Source organism: Panthera tigris, chromosome A3, assembly GCF_018350195.1.
Source record: "Panthera tigris isolate Pti1 chromosome A3, P.tigris_Pti1_mat1.1, whole genome shotgun sequence".
Lineage (NCBI taxonomy): Eukaryota > Metazoa > Chordata > Mammalia > Carnivora > Felidae > Panthera > Panthera tigris.
Window position 1 is genome coordinate 138,755,541 of NC_056662.1, and position 14,479 is coordinate 138,770,019.

The 14,479-nt window shown below is 49.9% G+C and overlaps 1 long non-coding RNA gene across 1 annotated transcript; it reads left to right on the forward strand.

Annotated features, from left to right (window-relative positions):
• Positions 1-7,785: 7,785 nt before the first annotated feature.
• LOC122237101 lies at positions 7,786-11,118 on the forward strand. The gene is made up of 3 exons (XR_006215316.1): positions 7,786-8,437; positions 9,104-9,234; positions 10,525-11,118. It is a non-coding gene; the product is annotated as an uncharacterized LOC122237101 (long non-coding RNA).
• Positions 11,119-14,479: the final 3,361 nt, after the last annotated feature.

A 14,479-nucleotide genomic window follows, 5' to 3' on the forward strand; every position in this document is an offset into this window, starting at 1 on the left:
CACTGACCCCCCCCCCAACAAGTGTCCACTTCTCCCCTGTTCTGCTTGACCAATGAGATCCACCACTACCAGCCCCTTATAGCCCATTCTTACCCTCGCCCCGTTCAGCCCTGCCCTGTCTTACCTGCCTGGAGAAACCACAACCCATTATGCCCAGCTGTCCCTGCATTCCTTACCTGTCCCCACACACCTGAGCCTGCAGGAAACCACAAAGACGTTCACAATGCTCTCCACCCTCCCCAGGCCCTGGATCCCCAGCCTTCCCTCCCCCTCCCCTGCCCTCCCTGCCCTGTTCTCTCCCTACCTTTCCCTCCCCCTCCCTGCCCCCCACCAGTCCCTCCCCTCACTGCTCCCTTCCTCCCTATCCCTCTCCTTCCCCTCTCCTGCCTCCCCTCTCTGCTCTCTCTTTACCTTTCCCTACCCCTCCCTTGCCCGTCCTCTCCCTTGCTCCTTCTCTCCCCTTCCCCCTCCCCTGCACTCCCCTCCCCATTCTCTCCCTACCTTCCCCTCTGCTCCCATTCCCTCTGCTGCTGCCATCTTGCTTCCTGACCCCACAGAGAGAAACCAGAAAAGAGCTGGAGCCCCCCCCCCCCACTCGCCCATCACCCTGCAATCACATTTACCCCCTTTCTGCTTTTCTGCAGACTCTCTGCTTCCACTTTCTCCGGAGGACTTCCTGATGTCCACTCAGAGGGGAGAGAAGCCCCGGTTGCACTATAGAAGCTGTCACTTTGCCTTTTCTTGCAATTATGTATTCTGTCTCCTTCTCTTGGTGCTCTGCTAGAATATTCTCACCCATTTGGAACGTGTCCTGCACTGAGAGGAGTAAACTGTTCCCTCTCCTGGCCCTTGGAGACTGGTACCCCTCGCTCGGCCCTCCTGCCCTCTGGCTTCTGCAGGGGCGACCACAGCCTTCCCTCCACCTCACTCCCAGTGCTCTGCCAGGGCCTTGCCCCGCCCACCCTCAGCCCTGTCCAGGCTCCGGTGATGACACCCCTATTCCCACACAGTCAGGTCACCGTGTATCAGGTGCACCTTCAGTGATTATCAACGTGAGTACTTGATTTATGAAAGAGGAGGAGGTCTTTTGTAATTACCTGGAGGCCCCGTTGCAAGTGGAGACTTGGAAAATTAAAACGTTGATCACCTTCCCTGGAAGATGTAAGAAACCACCCAATGGCCATTCAGGAGTAATCTAGGCAAAGCTAAAAATATATTTTCAGTTCTTTGGACCCTAAGCCATATCTGAACGGGATCTCCTTGTTCCTCTTTGAAGAGAAAAGCAGGGTCCTTGAGTCTTTGGAAAGCAGAGTCAAGAAAGGGAGACGTACAGAAGACAGTTTTGGAAGGCAGTGGTTCCCCACGTGAGGCGCTGGAGAGGTTAATCTGTAAGCTTTTTGACTCAGCCATGCTGTACCTAAGAATTTATCACAGTTCGTGATTAAAACACTCGTGGGCACACATCTATTAAGCTTCATTAATAAAAGAAGTTACCACCTTTGTGCATAAAGAGAGGTGAAATAAATGCAGCCCGTGCATACCGCTTATGCAGCTGTTACTCTGAGGTCGGTCTCCACTCATGTGCATTAGACAGGTCTGCAGTATGTTAAGAGAAGAAAATAAAGTCATAAGATGTGAACAGTGCATAATGCACTTTATGAAAAGCAGAAATTAAGACGATTTATGTAAAAATGTATGTGTCTAGGGGCGCCTGGGTGGCTCAGTCAGTTGAGCGTCCGACTTCAGCTCAGGTCATGATCTCACAGTCCGTGAGTTCGAGCCCCGCGTCGGGCTCTGTGCTGACAGCTTGGAGCCTGGATCCTGCTTCCGATTCTGCGTCTGCCTCTCTCTTCCCCTCCCATGCTCATGCTCTGTCTCTCTCTGTCTCTCAAAATGAATAAATGTTAAAAAAAAAGTTTTTAAGAGCAATTTTGGAGGCGCCTGGGTGGCTCAGTTGGTTAAGCGTCCGACTTTGGCTCAGGTCATGATCTCACGGTTCATGGATTCGAACCCCAGGTCAGGTTCTGTGCTGACAGCTCAGAGCCTGGAGCCTGCTTCCGATTCTGTGTCTGCCTCTCTCTTCCCCTCCCATGCTCATGCTCTGTCTCTCTCTGTCTCTCAAAATGAATAAATGTTAAAAAAAAATTTTTAAGAGCGATTTTGGAGGCGCCTGGGTGGCTCAGTTGGTTAAGCGTCCGACTTCGGCTCAGGTCATGATCTCACGGTTCATGGATTCGAACCCCAGGTCAGGCTCTGGGCTGACAGCTCAGAGCCTGGAGCCTGCTTCAGATTCTGTGTGTCTCCCTCTCTCTGCCCCTTCCCAGCTCATGCTGTCTCTCAAAAAACAAATAAAAAACATTAAAATTTTCAAAATAAATTTAAAAAATAAACATTTAAAAATTAAAAGAAAAACGACTTCGTGTTAGTGCAAACCGAAGGCACTCACACGCAGGCACACACCCACAAGCACACAGCTTTGCCTTCCCATCGGGACTTCAAACTTGGGGAACACAAGTGCTCTGTCCTGGGTGGTCCTGGTACTGGGGGGCCCTCACTCCTGAGCACTCCAGGGATGCTGAACTAGTCAGCTGGCACTGAGACCAGCCAGGCCATTGACAATCACTGAGCCATGCGAACCAACTTCTTTTCCAGGGTCTGCCAGGAGCCGGAAGCTCTGTGCTGCACCCTGAGACAGACTGGCCCTCCTACTGGCCCAAAGGACAGGTCCTCCCAAAGGACTGTTGGCCAAAGGACCCATCTTCCCGAAGGTCTATTAGGCCAGGGACAGTCCTCTGGAGGCTCTATCCAGCTGAGACTGGGTGGGTAAGCTGCAACTTCCCGGATGAGCCAAGAGTCAGTGGCAGCAAATGTCTCTGGAGGACCTGGTCTCGCTCCTGGTGAAGTTATAACACTGATCACCGATCACCGATCACGTTGGCATCCATTGGGGTTGTCTACATTACAGCCACTTTCTTCTTTGTAAATAATATATTGTGGGAAGATACTTTTAGGTGTGTAAAATTGTTATTTATCCAATTTAAACTCCATAATTTTAAGTTTCATGAAGACTGATGATAACATTGAAATGAATAATTTTGTGTAAATCTCTGCCTTAATTTTGAATTATTACATCAATATTTCTGAAAATGAATCTGGGTAAGAGCACTTTCAAGACTCTATGTGAAAATGAGGGGCGCCTCAGTCGGTTGAGCATCCAACTTCGGCTCAGGTCATGATCTCACGGTTCGTGGGTTCGAGCCCCACGTCGGGCTCTGTGCTGACAGCTCGAAGCCTGGAGCCTGCTTCGGATTCTGCGTCTCCCTCTCTCTCTGCCCCTCCCCCACTCACACTCTGTCTCTCTCAAAAATAAACATTAAAAAAAAATTTATGACTCTATGTGAAAATTAAATCACATTTCAGAAAGGTTTTCCTGGTGTTTTCAAGTTGTCTGAGTTGTCGTCAAGAGAACCAAGAGACACGCTGTCCCTTCGTGTGCATTTGCTGCAACTGTGTTTGCCCATATCACGGCCTCTCTGCGCCCCACTGCGTGCCCCCAGCTCCCCACTCCCGTCCAACACATGCTCCCTGATTCTGGGTAAGCTCCACTTGTGTGCTTGCCGGCTCAGCCCTAAGTACCGCCGATTTGGGGGCTTAAACAATAGAATATCCTCTCCCCATTCTGGGGCCGGAAGTCTGAGATCCAGGAGCCGGCCGGGCCGGGCCCTTAGATGTGAGGGAGACTGTCCCCCACCTCTGGCAGGTGGCGGGCAGTCCTTGCTGCCTCGGCCTGGAGAAGCACCCCCAGACTTCTGCCTAATTCCAGATGGCGCTATCCTGCTCGGTCTGCCGAGGATTGTACTGGATTAGGGCCCGTCCTAATGGCCTCAGGTTAACTTAACTAATTACATTTGCAACAACCCTCTGTCCAGATAAGGTCACATCTTGAGGGTTTGGGGCTAGAAGGTCACCATTTGGATTGTGAGGGACACAGCTGCACCTGTGACGTGTGACCGGCTCTTGCCAGCTGGACGGCACGATCGTGGAGGGAGCGAGTTTGGGAGGGGACGGCCCACATCTGGAGGTAGTTACACAGCAGGAGAAAAGGACACACTTTCTTCAGAGCCCTTTCTGCTCTGACTTCTGCCCGTTTAGTGACACCTCCAGGGAAAGTGTTGAAATGAACATAAACGTAGGAGGAGAGCATTTTCTTGGGAAATTCATGGCAGCTTGCTTCACCCTCAGCTGGGCTCTGTGTCCCCTGGGGTCAAGGCCCCAAACATGGAAAAAGCACTGTGGCTGCAGGTGTTGGGGAAGTGAGGGGGTGGAGGGGGACCTGGTGCCCCTGGGGCTCTGCAGGGAGGCTGGCAGGCCTTAGGGCAGCAGGTCGAAAGAAAGACTCACTCAGGGTCAGGGGCCTCTGAAGAAATGAAAGGCCCATGCTTGGTTGGTTTCATGAGGAAAGGCCGTGGGGTGGCCTTGCACAGTAGTGGGTTCAGGCTGGAGCCCCAGACGTGGCACGGTCTCAGGGATGCGAACTCGGCTGTCTCTCCCTGCTTCCTGTGCACGTCCCCAGTGGGGGGCCAGCCCCCATCGCTGGCGTGCACCTCAATACCCTCCTGGCCTACAGACCAGATCAATGTGATAAGGACAAGGGTTATGTCTTCCCTGCACCATCCAGATAGGACAGGAGAAAACTGCCCTGAACTTCCTTTATTTTTATTTCTTTTAATTGATTTATTTATTTTGAGAGAGACAGAGACAGAGCACGAGCTGGGGAGGGGCAGAGAGAGAGAGAGAGAGAGAGAGAGACACAGAATCTGAAGCAGGCTCCAGGCTCTGAGCTGTCAGCAGTCAGCACAGAGACTGGGCTCATGAAATCATGACCCGAGATTGGTTGCTTAACCAGCTGAGCCCTCAAGCGCCCCACTCCTTTTTTTTCATATGTGAATAGGGAAAACATAGTGGGAATGGCTTTCTTCCGTAGCAGCTTCGTGGAAGGAGCTAATTCTCCGTGATATAATTCACAGTCCCTCCACTGAGCCACTGCTGGCAAGGTCATGTCCCTGCGTGACAAGAGGGGCCTGGGCAGGGGTGTCCTTCCTTGAGCAGAGGTCACAAATGTAAGAAATGAAGAAGTGACCCCTGGAGACACGGTCTACACTAAAAATAAAAACTAGAAGCTGTCTATTAGAAATTTTCCTTGAGAATGAGCCCAGCATCAAATCTCTTTCAAGGTGTTTGCAGCTTAACTTTTTGTTTTCTTTAATGCTTATTTATTTTTTTTTTCTTTTTTTTTTTTTTTTTTTTTTTTTTTTTTTTAATTTTTTTTTCAACGTTTTTTATTTATTTTTGGGACAGAAAGAGACAGAGCATGAACGGGGGAGGGTCAGAGAGAGAGGGAGACACAGAATCGGAAACAGGCTCCAGGCTCCGAGCAATCAGCCCAGAGCCTGACGCGGGGCTCGAACTCACGGACCGCGAGATCGTGACCTGGCTGAAGTCGGACGCTTAACCGACTGCGCCACCCAGGCGCCCCAATGCTTATTTATTTTTGAGACAATGCAAGAGACAGAGTGCAAGCAGGGGAGGGGCAGAGAGAGGGAGACACAGAATCCGAAGCGGGCTCCAGGCTCTGAGCTGTCAGCACAGAGCCTGACATGGGGCTCAAACTCACGAACAGTGAGATCGCGACCTGAGCTGAGGTCAGATGCTTAACTGACTGAGCCGCACAGGCACCCCTGTAGTTTACCTTTTAAAGAAAGCAGAAAACATCCGAACTCTGGGAAGTCAAGGGTTGATTAAAAGGTACCTGATGTTACGGGTTACTTTCAGGGGTATCTGTTAATTTCCTGCCTCAGGCCGTCAGAACCCTGAGTGGCTTAAAACAACGAACCTTTATTGCCTCACAGCTCAGACCAGAAGGGTCTGACCAGAAACTCGCAGTGTTGGGGGGGCTCCCCCAGGGCCACGGGGGTACAGCCTTGTGGCTCGTGAGCTGACCAGCTGTGGTCTCCTGGGCTGTGGACACATCACCCCTCCCGGCCTCCGTATGAGGACCCAGGAGTGTTGGATTCGGGCTCTTATTACCCTGGGATGACCTCATCTCTACGTGTTTTATTTTCATCGACCCGATTTCCAAATAAGGTCACCTGCGTAGGCGCTAGGGGTCAGGACTTCCACGCGTCTTTTATGTTGAACACAACCCGTCACATGCCTCATGGTGGTGATTTCCGCAGCCCAAGTTAACACTGTATTAAGCATATTTGTGGTGAGGAATCCGTCTCGGAGAACCTCGTCCTGCGGCTTGTAGACACCGGCACACGTTGGCAGACACTGGTCCCACGCTGGTCCCCGCTTTTAACCTGTTCTTCCGTGACTCGTTGATCAGCAGTGAGCAGAGTCCTGGCCACCACCCATGTGGCAGAATACTCTGGAAGCCGCGGACAGCTGTACATACAGAAATGGCAAGATCAGCAAATGATGGTAACGAGCATGGACAAGTCTCATAAATTTGAGTATTTTTTAAAGGAGCACATGCCATAGACTTCGACTGATGCCTTCACGAGGTAACAAGCAGGAAGATGAGGGTGGTTCATCGTGAGTTAGAACAAGGTACTTACGTCGGCTCACGTAAAGAATGCTGGCTTAGCGTTGCAAACACAACCTCCAACAGAGTGATGTCGCACAGACAGGAGGGGCTGTGACCTCCGAGGACTCCTGTGCCTGCAGAGGTGACTGACCGCTCACTGGACAAATACACTTCCTTTGCTATGGGACAGGGGTCTCCGCACCCTCATTTTTCTGTAAGTTAATGTGTGTTAATATGTGGAAAGTCAGGGAACGGGCCCATCCCTGAAATACCAACCAGGTGACCCTGGGAGTCTGCCCGGCGACACCCAGCGTGACACTGGAGACAGACAGTAACCCTCTGACCTCCTGGTCGGCCTCGAGTGTTCCTCTTGCCACGCTGGGTACCCTCCCTAGACTGTGCGCGACCCCAGGGACCCTGGTTTCCTTGTGTCTGGGTGTGGTTTGTTTACACTGGTCCGCAAGAAACGTGAACGAGCTAGGATAAGCCCGAGAGCTCGTTCATCACCACCAGTAAGTCGCTACCCAGTGTTTGCGCCAGAGGCTAAACTTCTTTTGTTTGTGAGGGATGTAGGATTGTGTTTTCAACACCCTCCAGGATTTCAGAGACTGTTTTGCTGTTTTTCTTTGTCTATTATTCTAAGGGTAGGAAACCAAATTCAAGAAAACCATCTCTCTCAGTTTTGCCTGCTTCCTAGAAATTTAGGTGCGTCTCTCCCCGAGGTTGTTCAACCTGACAGAGTTCCTGATTTGCCTGGGAGACACATTCCTTACGCTCTTAGAGCCAGGACCCCAAACCACGGGATCACACAAGGTCAGCTCCTAGAAAGGCTTTGTAGGCACTGGTTCCACTGACAAAGGACATCCTTGCTTCTTAATGATGGACTTTCCAAACTTGGTCAAATGAGATTTAGTCTCCAAAACAATACTCCATTATGACGTGATTTGCACAACTGATTGGGGCAAAAAAAAAAAAAAAAGTGCATCATTTATTTTTGAACCCATGAAAGTGATTACTTTGCCATTGAAAGTAAAACTATTCCGTAAAAATATTTGCTTTTGAATATTTTATTTCCATGGTAAGCGCTTGGTTACTAAGTTAGACAGTAACCCTCTGTTCTGGGGAGGAACAAAGGAACAGAGAGAGAGCTTCAGGGACATCTATACAAACCTGTCTGGAAATAGAGAGGAAAGCTACACAGACCTTGTTCTACGACAAAACACATGGCCGTAATCAGTGAGACATAATTAATTCTCACTGTGCTGGCTCTCGGGTCACCTGTTTCATGGAGCCGTTTGTTACCAAACCAAAGGCAGTTCTGGGAACAGGGTACTACCCGGCAGTTGTCTGATCGGCCCTCCAGCCCGTCCTTGAGGGTCCGTGGTGGGTCAGAGCTCAGCATCACGCTCTCCCTTGGAGGACACAAGGCTGCCTTCTTAACAGAAACCTAATTTCTAGCTTTTGGGGAGAGCAGAGCAAACGCAAACCCAGCTGTTGATGATGATGGGACACGTAGTTAATATATTGCGATGACTCCCACACTGGGACAGAAGAAAGTCACACCCTCTTTTCCCATTAAACACACAGTCGTTTTATTAGATCTGGACGCTCGGTTCTCCCCTGAGGTGAGGACACCCTGCACGCGGCAAGGACACTGGAAATGGCCAGCGTCTTCCCCAACAGCTCATCTCTGAGACCTGCCTGCATCCACTTACCGGACAGAAGTCACCTGGTGGTCAGGCTTCTCCGGACAGATGCCTCTCCCCACAGGCTCACACCTGTGGTCCGCGAGCAGCGTGTGCGGTATCCCAGGGAAACAGGGCGGCCTTGCCGTCATCTCTTTGTAAGGTGAGGCTCATCTCAGAGGCACTTCCTTGGCCATGGGGGACATCGCAGAGGAAGTCTGAGCATAAAAGTCACCCTGAACATTTCTTCTGGTGTGTGTGTGTGTGGGGGGGTGAGATTGGGTTTGTAATGTTGAAAATCAAAAAAATAGTAAGAAATATGATGAAGATACAATCCTCGGTGTCTCTGGACAGTGAATGGCCTGTTAATCAGTGACGATACAGACTCAAACAGAACACAGAAGCCATGACATTTTGAAAACCATTTGCTCCCTCACAAGTGAGAAACCATTTCCAAATTTTTTAATAATGAAAGAAATGAGAGAGTGAACATACGGAACAGAACGTTATTGTGGCAAGAAACAGAATATCTGCCATCGGTGGATTGCACGGAAGGCAAGCCGCCACCTGTTACTACTTGCTATTAAAACAGGCTGAAAATTCTAAGGCTAGATTGTCATTCTTACAGAGGTAAAGTCAGTTTTGCATTAAGGTAGCAGTTGGCTGTAATGGATTCCCAAGATCCTTTTTAAAACTCTGATGAATAAATCCATCAAAACGGAGCCAAACTTGCCAAGATATTAACACATTGTGCTAATTCATTATTTGCAGACATAGAACCCAAAGCAAATAAAATGTCCATTCACAAGCTCTCTTCATTCACATACAGGATTAACCAGCAGCCTTCAGGAAAATGAGTCTCTTTTTTCCCTTCATTAAATGGACATTTCATCCGTATACCCATCACCATTGCTGCTGGGATGGTCTCAACCACCCATAACCATGGAAACTTCTAACCAGGTAAGTTAATTCCTACTTCACAGAGGAAAGCAAGAGATAGGAACTGAGAACCTCACCTTCCAGAAGCATTTTGCAGATGAGCAAAGCTACGTAATCTGACTCTTTTTGGGGAAGCACATTTTAAAATTCCTACATAATGTATAAAAGCGGATGCATTCATTAACATGACCCAAAGATATAGCCACTTTAAAAACAGGAGAAAGCTAAGTTCTATTCTTCCAAGGTCTTAGTTTAAAGATCTTAGCAACTATTTGTAAGGTTGCACACGATATGTAACTACTGTCACGGTGAAGAGGTTCCTCGGTCAGAACCACAACTACATTTAGTTGAAGGCATAATTATACATACTTTATAATCTTAAAGATGATATAAACACGTCGTTAGTTTATCCAAACAGTAAGTAGTAGAGGAAATTTAGGAAGTTGAAATTAACTAGACTTGTCATGACAAAACAGAGACCTTATAAAACTTAAATGAAAAACTGTATCAGACATTGAGTTTGTAAATCAGAATTATCCAACTAGATTGTTTTGTCAAAGGATTATCTGTGGTTTCTTTGAATTTGCTTTCTTTTTTTTTTTATTTTTAATTTTTTTTTTAACGTTTATTTATTTTTGAGACAGAGAGAGACAGAGCATGAACGGGGGAGGGGCAGAGAGAGAGGGAGACACAGAATCGGAAGCAGGCTTGCTTCTGAGCCATCAGCCCAGAGCCCGACGCGGGGCTCGAACTCGCAGACCGTGAGATCGTGATCTGAGCTGAAGTCGGACACTTAACCGACTGAGCCACCCAGGCGCCCCTGAATTTGCTTTCTTATGGGGAACAAAAATGTTTTTGTGCTAGCAGTTTCTCTAGAAAAGTTGTTCTTTCTTTATTTTTTTTCATAAAATTCTAGTGTACTTCCAATGTTAGGTGGTAGTTCTCTTCAGTTTTCTTGGAATTCAAGGAATATTAGTTTTATATAAACACCTATTAGACTACAAACCAGCCAGAGAAGAGTTCCTTGGTTACGAGGGCCCCATAATCTAATTTATTAGTACACTCCGGGGCAGGAAGATATTTACTGTGCCACAGTGACAGGTAAGGCGTTTTTCCAACTACTGTGCGCACAGACTCACAGAGAACTTGTAGCTTTAGTTGCTCAAGTGCAGACCAAAGCCACACAGAACCATGGCAAACAGGTCCTCATGCCAGAGGGCTGCTCCTTCCGAGCGGAGATGACACAGTCACGTGCAGTCAGACACAGGAAAAGATGAACTGACCCAGTTCTCTGTCCTCTCTGCTGGACAGGTGCCGTCGTGAGTCAAGTCCCCACTCTCTGCCGAGGACTTGGCCACACAGGACAGCAGCACTCCTGGCTGAAAGCCGGGAACGGGGCTGTGATGGTCAGCTTCAGGGTCCACTCGGCTGTCCAGGCGCACCCGGAGTGTCACCGTGCAGGTCTCTTGTAGGTGTGGTCGGCAGCCTCGGAGTACAGCGGCGTTCCCTCCACGGTGTGGGGGCCTCGCCCGATTAGCGGAGGACTCCAGAGCAAAACCAGGTTTCTCAAAGAAGAAATTCTGCCTGATGAGTGAGGTGCTGGCCTGCCCTGCAGATTCCAGCCTTGCAGCCCTAGGTCCGTCTCCCTCTGTCTCAGCGTGTGGAGGGACGATTGGGGATGCTATCACATTGTGCGTGGACACATACCCCATTGACTCGAGGTCTCCGGGGAACCTGGGCTAACACGGACCCCCTCGGGCCCGTGCAGAAGCTGTGATGTCTGTGCTCTCGACGGCTGTAATAGCTTCAGCTTTGTGTTTCCCTCATCTGTATAGTTACAAAGGTTACACTAAATTACAAGACGTGAACGTAAGGTGAGCAGATATTAATACACAAAAAACTCGGTGATATGGAGAAATCCCTGAACGATGCGTCTTTCTAAGCGGGGTAGGTGTGGAGCATGGATGTTCCAGAACTGCTAAGCCTGCCGAATCTTGGAAGTGAATGCTTCCCGCGAAGAGCATTCTAAACCCAAAGAAGTTTACCACTGAATCTTGCAAAAATTCAACCAGAAAATAGAAAAGGAGGGAACACTCCCCCACCCATTTTTTATCGGAAGACGGACCCCAGCCAGAAGCCGGAGGCAGTGGCAGCAGATTCTGGCAGGGTGGTGCAGAGCTCCGGTTTCCCGAGACGGACCAGGACGCTCGCGTCAGATTGGCTCTTATGCAGGAGCACCTCTGGCGAGGACTGGAGGACAGAGACATCCTAGCTGTGCCTGCTGCCAGCTCTGCACAGCCCTGCCTTTGGGAAGAGGCCGGTGTCCCTTCCAGTCGGTCAGCCTTCTGGGGCGGAAGGGCTCTCCGGGGAGGTCTCTGCGGCTGGAGGAAATCCGGAGGTGACATTTTATTCAGCTCTGTGTTGCCAAAGGCCGGTATGGAGTGGATGACCATGGCTTGGGCCGCGGGGCACCCGCACCCGTGCTGTGGACGAGGGCAGGTCGGGCCCTCCAGCCTCTTTCGTGCAGGAGAGCTGCTTCGGGCCCCCACGCAGACCTGTGCACAGGTCCACAGCCACACGTCCACGGGAGACCAAAGGTGGGAACAGCCGGCGTGTCCATACAATCACCTGTACGACGAAATATTGTCAGACACAAAAGGAGTGAGGCCCTCATACTTGCTACAATGTGGATGGACCTTGAAACCAGCCAGAAAAGGACAAAAATGGTGGGATTTCACTTATTTGAGGTGTCTAGAACAGGCAAACCCACCAGGGGCTCGTGTGTGAAGATACTAGCATCCTTGCAGGGGACGGAATCGTTGTAGGGTCACACTGTGGTCATTGTTCCGTAGCTGTGAATGTTCCAGAAACCCCACTCAACCATACACTGTAAATGGGCGAGTCTTACGGTAAGTGAATTATCTCGGCAAAGCCGGTAAACATATCAGCAACCATAATCAGTGATACATATCAAATACGGAGTATTATAGCCAAGCAAAGTTTATTTCAGGAACAAAGAGTTGGTTTAACATTAAAAAACTAGTCAATTAAATTTGCCACATTAACACATTAAAAGAAATAATCAAATGATCACCATATTCGATTAAAAAAAGCCTTGGATATAGTGAATGTCCATTCACGATAAAAATTCTCAGCAAACCAAGAATAGAAAGGTTCTACCTTAACTATAGGAAGGGATCCACCCAAACCTGCCTTACTGCAAACATTGACTTAATAGCAAAGGCGGGACGTGTTCTCTTTGAGTGTGGGGTGTGGCGTGAACGTGGCTGTGAGCCACGGCGCGGGCAAGGAATGGTGTGACGCCCCGAGAGTCGCAGGTCAGCCACATGTGCCCCATCCACGTGGCCGAGCTGTCCCCGGGCACGTCCATCGTCCACCCTCGAGGCCTGCGTGCCCAGAGCCTGCGACCTCCTGCTCTGCGCTGCCGGAAGCAAACCCCCAGGTATTAGGCCTGCCCGCCCCCCACCCCCCACCGCAGGCACAAGGCAGAAGAGCCACCTGCCAAGTCCCCGAGAAGGCCCTTCACCTCACGCGCAGCCGAACGGTCCTGCGACTCCACTGGAGAGAGATCCGGACGCAGCTGGTGGTGGAGCTGAGCCTCCCACCTCTTGATGACCACACCCCCTCAGGGCCCCTGCTTCATGCTCTGAGAACAGGTGGCAGCCTTCCCAGGGGTTCGTGAGGGGTGTTCTGTCCTTGTGCGTGTGTGCATGTGCGTGCACGCAGGAACGTGTGTGCACACATGTGCATGCATGTGCGAGGGCGTGTGCATCATGTGCACACGTGTGCACATGTGAGGGTGTGTGCACACGTGTGCATGCATGTGCGTGACATGCGTGCACACATGGGCACGTGTGCATTGCGTGCACAGGTGAGGGTGTGTGTGCACTTATGTGTACATATGAGCACGTGAGCATTGTGTGCACATGTGAGGGGTGTGTGCGCATGTGTGTAGGTATGCGTACACCCATACACGTGTGTGCAGGTATGTGCACGTGTGCGTGCACGTATGCACGTGTTCCAGATGCTTCACATTTAGTCCATCTCACCACAGATGAAGAAACGCGGGTGGAGAGTCAGGAGAGGGGTTCCAGGTGCTGGGACCCTCTGAACCAGATGCTCCCCACCCCCCTGTGCCCTGCAGCCACGTGCTGCCACAGCTGCTCCCTGGACTTCCAGAGGGCCATGACCGTGGGTCCCGCTGGGATGCGCAGGTGCCCGCCCCCACCCCTGCCTCTGAAGGACCCGCAGTCTTCAGGGAGGCAGCCGTGTAGGCGCTAGATCAGGGCTCAGCAGGGACCTGCGTGTGGCCTGAAGGATGTCGCCTGCCACGTGGGTCCTGCTTCCCCACAAGTAACATGAGGGCGGTTTTCTTTGCCTCCTAACGCCATTTTGACAATCAGTGAGATAACGTGAAAACTGCTTCATTCTCCCTGGGCTCAGAGCGAGTGCCCCATAAACATCAGCTGGGGTGTTGAATAGAGTCGTAGTCAGGTGCCGTGTATGGGGAGATGGGCGCGTACTCAGTTCAGTACCTCGAGGGAGCACGAGGAAGAGAAGTATTAAATTTGGTGGATGTAGTTCCCAAATACTAAATTTATGATCTTGTATCTTAAAGGGTGTCCAAAAATGTTAAACAGGACAACTTAATTGTCTTAAATTGTACAATCTATCAGGGAGAGAGATTAAAAATAATTTAGACACTAACGATGAAAATACAGTTTATTAATCTTTCCGCCTTTTATTTATTTAAAAAAATTTTTTTAACATTTATTTTTGAGAGAGAGAGAGAGAGAGAGAGATAGACCATGGGCAGGGGAGGGGCAGACAGAGAGGGAGACACAGAATCTGAAGCAGGCTCCAGGCTTCAAGCTGTCAGCACAGAACCCGACGCGGGGCTCGAACCCACAAACCGCGAGATCATGACCCGAGCTGAAGTCGGACTCTCGACCGATTGAGCCCCCCACGCGCCCCTTTCTTTCCCTCTTTTACTTTAAAATTATTTCATCCCCAGAAAATACTTTTATGTGGTCATGGAATTTCAACATCCTCAGTTTTGGGGGTTAAGGACTAGTTGGATGTGCGTTCACTATCAAAAATATTTTATTCCTATTTTGTAAACATTTATGAAAAAAGAATTTTGTAAGAAATTCCATTTCAAACCTAACGTGTTCTCAATAATCGATTGGCGGACACCGTGGCTTTCGGCCACAGTCCTGCCCCTAAGCCCTCTCATCCCGGCCCA